The sequence below is a fragment of the Pristis pectinata genome, chromosome 25 (assembly GCF_009764475.1).
Source record: "Pristis pectinata isolate sPriPec2 chromosome 25, sPriPec2.1.pri, whole genome shotgun sequence".
Classification (NCBI taxonomy): Eukaryota; Metazoa; Chordata; class Chondrichthyes; order Rhinopristiformes; family Pristidae; genus Pristis; species Pristis pectinata.
In genome coordinates, this window is record NC_067429.1 from 16,117,342 (window position 1) to 16,123,353 (window position 6,012).

The following is a 6,012-nucleotide window of genomic DNA, read 5'->3' on the forward strand; positions in this document are numbered from 1 at the left end:
AACCAACTGACTCAGAATCCAGCAGTAATGTTTGACCTTGACCTTTTACACTCAAAAATATTTAAAATCAAATCAAACCAAGCACATTCCAGTTAGCTGTATGAGCAGCTCAACTTTGAAAGAGGAGGAATAAAAAATTACCTTCATCCCACTTCTCTGCTGAGTTTGTGAATTTGCTTTTGTCTAAAGACAAGAAGTTAAAATAACTACTACATGCAAAAGAATTTCTTCCTTGCAAGTCCAAAGTTCCATGTGACAATACAGTTAATGCACTTTATATTTACACCAGTGTCTCCATTGACAACGCAATGTCAACCAATAGGTTGTAAATGGGACGGGCCATTAGTCTGGCTCATTACAAACAATCATTTTGCTCAGAAAACAGTCTATTTAAAGAATGGAAGAAACAGAACTTACAAAAGAAACTAAAGCAACTTTCCCCAATAATAGCAGGGTAATTTCATCCTAAAAAAAAATCAGTGATTGGAGGATAGATGCATTTAAATTGACTGTTTCAATTTAACCACAGTGATTTACGGCAACATGGTGACCAGGCTTGACTAACAATTATCCATCCAATCATTCCAACTCTGACTTGGAATAGCCTTGTTGCTATACACCACCATTTCACATATACACATGCACAAAATCTAATCCTGTTCCAAAGATGCTACTTTTTACTAAATTCTAGTTCTATGAAAAATCAAGAGGTACAGTGGAAATACTTCTATTAAATTTTTTTTTAAATTTTATTTACAGCGTGGTAACAGGCCCTTCCGGCCCAACAAGTCCGCACCGCCCATTTTAAACCCATATTAACCTACCCGTACATCTTTAGAATGTGGGAGGAAACCGGAGCACCCGGAGGAAACCCACACAGACATGGGCGAACGTACAAACTCCTTACAGACAGCGACGGGAATCGAACCCCGATCGCTGGTGCTGTAATAGCGTTGCGCTATATGCTACGTTACCGTGCCACCCCAAAGGAATTTGTTCTTTCAAGGGAACAAATTCGCTTGCCCTGAAGTTACAGACACAGTATCCAACAAGTCAGATAGAAGAGTGGCAATGTAAGCTCTCGATTTTATTTCAGTCATTTTCATTGCTCTTCACCATTTTATGACCAGTTTCAAGAATTCTTCCATCAAGGCTGTTTTTTGATACTTAAGGACCAGCACTCTTTGACAGATGTCCTAGAGTCATACAGCACACAGACAGGCCCTTCAAGCCCATGCCAATGTCCATGCCAAGTACCAAGTAGCCATTTATATTAATCCCATTTACCTGCACATGGTCTGTAGCCTTCGATGCCTTGGCAAATCAGTTGTACATTAAGATACTTTGTAAATAAGGCAGAGCATTTCAGATTCCAACTATCCTCTGGGTGAAAAAAAAACCTTCCTTGGATTCTCTTCAAATCTCCTACCCTTTTCCCTAAACCTATGCCCTCTACTTTTAGAAGTCTCTGCTGGGTGGAAAGGTGTCCTACTATCTCTTCCCCTTATTGTTTTGTATAGTTCTATCAAGTCCCCCCTCAGCCTCCTCCCTGTGCTGTACATACTTTGGTTACCACATTTTCTAAACTACAATAATCACACTTCAGCAAAGCACTTTATTGGCTGTAAAACACATTGAGATGTCCTGGGGGTCAAGAAAGGCACTTTACAAATGCATTTCTTTTATTTTCTGCCAAAGTCTTATTCAAAGTGTCACAAGTGTAGCACAATATAACCTATCACAATCTAATCATTCTTAACGGCTCTGACCTATTCAAGGGGCTGGAGAAATACAGCCCACTGCTGGAACATGCTTTTGAAAATCAATTGCATCTAACAAATGATCGTCAGGTCATTTAGACTGTACACTTTTAAATCTCAAAGCTTACTTTCACCTAATCAATCAACTTGCATTGACTTCTATTCTCTATTATTACTTAGGTCCTACAGTTAAAACCTGCAGTTAATTCAATTGAAAAGCAGTGAATTAAAGCTCAAGTGCCTCATAAACTCAGTTCAACCTTCTGAAAGTTAGTTTTAAGGCATGTAACTTACAAACTCGGCGTTTCAATCATCTGAATTTCAACTGTTTTTGATTGCAGCGGAAATCAAACTTCTCAATGTGCATTTCCCTTCTTAACAGAGCCGGCTTTAACACTGTACAAGCCGTCCTCTGACGAGATGAATTTTAAGGCTGTAACACCCCACAATTATCTTCATACACTGTTTCCCAAAATAACATTCCATTACTCAAGAAAATAATACCAAGACCCTTTAATTACTGAGGAATAAAGTCAGTTATATTTGTTTTATTTTGGGGTTGTGGCTGGAGTTTGAAACCTTTCCCAAGTTGGAGCCCGGAAACCCTACCACACCCACAAAACTAAGTATTAGCTTGAATGGCAAATAAGAGCTTTTATATCATATGATCTCAGAACCTGGAAGAAGTTCACCATACAACCTCATAGAGAAACTAAACCTCTTAATAAGGTGTTAAACAAGTCTTGGTGAGTTGTATCTTTTCAAAGGAATTGGATTTACTGTGGGAACACTGCAGCCCACACTAAGCTCTGGTAAATCTCCCACACGACCTTACAGTTATCACAGAACCAATGAAATAATCAGCGGCAACACAATCCTTTCAACTATACAGTTAGAATGAAACCCATTTGAAATTTATTGTTAGATTGCTTGACCTACTGCTATTGCTTCCTTCAAACTTTGATTTATAATTTGAGAACACAAAGATCACCCTGTTAGGGTGTGGCAATATCAGATGTCACAAGATTTGTGCCAAGTTATAACAATGCATCAGGATATGAATGTCTTTGCTTTTCCTCTATTCAATACACAGCAGCCTACAGAACACCTTCTAAAAAGGGCTGTATCAAAAGGCATTGCACAAAAGCCTATTTTCAACAACTTGCCTATTACTAGACCATACTTTCTGCCTATTTATAGCATGGCTCAAGTTCTGTCCCTCATTGCTGCTATTGGTATTGGTATTGGTTTATTATTGTCACTTGTACCGAGGTACAGTGAAAAACTTGTCTTGCACACCGATCGTACAGGTCAATTCATTACACAGTGCAGTTACATTGAGTTAGTACAGAGTGCATTGAGGTATGACATAACAGGCACTGATATATTACATTGAAAACCATGGATCTAACTTCGAGGGTATGAGGCAGTTGCATTGCTTCAAAGGAGCAAACTTTCACGAACATAAATGTAACATTTCGGGGTCCCACAGCGATACAACATGGGTTAAAAAGGTAATGCTGAGCACAGTGCAACTGTGAGAACCAATTGACCTCAGAGGGCAAGAAATTCCTTATCAGGAGTTAGAAGTGACACAATAGGTCACTCTTCTATTCATTCATGGGATGTTGGCATTGCTGGCAGGGACAGCATTTAGTACCCCTCCCCAGTTGCCCTTGGGAAGGCAATGACGAAAGTCTGCGACAACACAGGGACTTTTAGTAATTGGATGCAGTGGTGATGAAGGAACAGTGACAGAATGCTATGTGACTGGGAGGGAAGAATGGAAATATTCAAGTGGTGGTGGCAGTCAGGTGAAGGGTTGTTCCTATATGCCTGTTGTCCTTGTCATTTCAGGAGGTGGAGCTTGTGGGCTTTGGAACTGAGGCCAAGAAGCCTTCGTGAATTGCTGCAGTCAATTTTGTGGACTGTAACCTCAAGATGCTATAGTGGTGGAGGGAGTTTATGTTTAGGATGGTGGACTGGATGCTAATCAAGCCGGATGCTTTGTCCAGAATGGTATTGATCTTCTAGATTGTTTTTGGAGCCATGCTAATACAAGGAAGGAGAGAGTATTCTGTCATGCTCCTGACATGTGCATTGTAGATGGTGGAAAGGCTTTGGGGAGTTTGGTGATGAAAAAACTCAGCACAGGATACCCAAAATCCAACCTGTTCTTAAGACTACAGCATTCTAAGTGACTGGCCCATTATGTTTCTGGTCAATGGTGATCCAGTAGTTGGTGGTTGAGAAGATCATCCATGGTAATTGCGTTTGAATGGCAAGGGTAGATTGTTGGGTATTTTCTTATTGGTGCTGGTACTTAGGTGGCACAAATGTTACCTGCCACTTGCAAGCCCATGCCTGAATGTTATCCAGGTTTTGCTGCATACAGGACCACACTGCATCGTCATATGAGAAAACGTAAACAGAGTCAGATATAGTGCAATCATCAGCAAACATCCCACTTCTGACCCTATAATGTTGCAACTGGTTGGGTCTAATTCACTCTCTGAGGATTATGTACAGCGGTGTTCTGGGACTGACATGACAGGTCTCCAGCAATCACAGCTATGTTCCTTTGTGCAAATTCAATTATATTGGGGCTTCTTATACCACACTCAGCCAATGTGCCCTTGATGCCAGGGAAAGTCATCTTCGTCTCATCTCCTGGGTTCAGCTCTTTTTGCCCATCCTTCGACGCCAATGGGGTCTGGGACCAGGCAGAACAGAAAGTGAGCACCAGTGAGCAGTTATCGGTGAGTTTTATCCATCTCCTAGCAGCTAATGACAAAGCAGCAGAGGCAGGGAGCAGATTCTTTGTACTTCTTTGACCATTACTTAGTCAGTCTTCATAATGACACAGGGAGAACCAAGAAAATAAAATCTTTCCAAGGAGAGCACTATTCAACAAACAGAAGTAAAAGAGATTGGAATTTTCATTCTGAAGTGCACAACTAAGAATAGTAAAGCCTCGTCACGTCAAACGTCTATTGCCTTCTTTATCTATTGTAATAGAAATCTCTACTAAGAAATTGGAGTTTACCTTTTCTTGATGTTATAAACAGACACTGCTTGTTGAACCAGCCCCCAATGGATTGGCCCACAAAATTACATTGGGAAACCGGTCTCACCAACGTGCAGTAGAATTACAGCAAGACATCCCCACTCCTAAACAAAAATCCTCTTGCTATAAAGGTCAGCATGCAACTTGCCTTCATAATCATCTGCTGCACCAGCATGCTTCAGCACCTGGCATGAGGCATGAAGGTATGAGGAGCAAGTTGGCTATGATAGATTGGGGAACATTACTTCAAGGTTTTACACTGGATACACAATGGGAAACATTGCCAATTCAGATGCACTGTGCCTCTCACTTTCTCAATCTATCACAATCCAGTTAATAATCTGCTTTCCTGTATTGCCACCAAAGTGAATAACTTCACACTTTTCTACATTATACTGCATCTGCCAGGCAACTGTCCATTTCCTTAACCCGTCCAAATCAACCTGGAAGTCCAAATCAATGTCTATTAACTCTGTCTACACTTCCTGATGTCCCCGGCAAGCAGCTAACATAATCAAGGACTCCCCACCCCGGTCATTCTCTCTTCTCCTCTCTTCCATTGGGCAGAAGATAGAAAAGTTTGAGAGTACGTACCACCAGACTCAAGGACAGCTTCTACCCCACTGTTGTCAGACTCTTGAATGGATCTTCCAATCTACCTTGTTGTGACCCTTGCATTTTATTTGTCTACCTGCACTGCACTTTCTTTATAACTGCAATACTATATTCTACTTTCTGTTTTCTTTTTACTACCTGGATGTAATAATGCATGGCATGATCTGTCTGGATGGCATGCTTTTCACTGTATCTCAATAAATGTGACAATAATAAAACAATACCAATGCCAATTACTCGGCATCCTCCCCAAGGCTTACTCTTCCAGCCAACTTTGTGTCATCTACAAGTTTGGAGATATTACATTTAACTCCATCATCCAATCATGAATACATATCGAGAATAACTGGGGTGCTAGCACCGATCCCTGTGGTGTCGCTTTATCACTGCCTGACACTTGTACTGTACAAGGACCCATTCATTCCTACACTTTGTTTCGTCAGCCAACCAGTTCTCCATCCATATCAGTACTTTACCCCAATCCTATATGCTTTAATTGAGCATTCAAATCTCTTACATGAGACCTTATCTGAAAACAAAAACATTTAGTTCTCATCTCTGGATACCCTG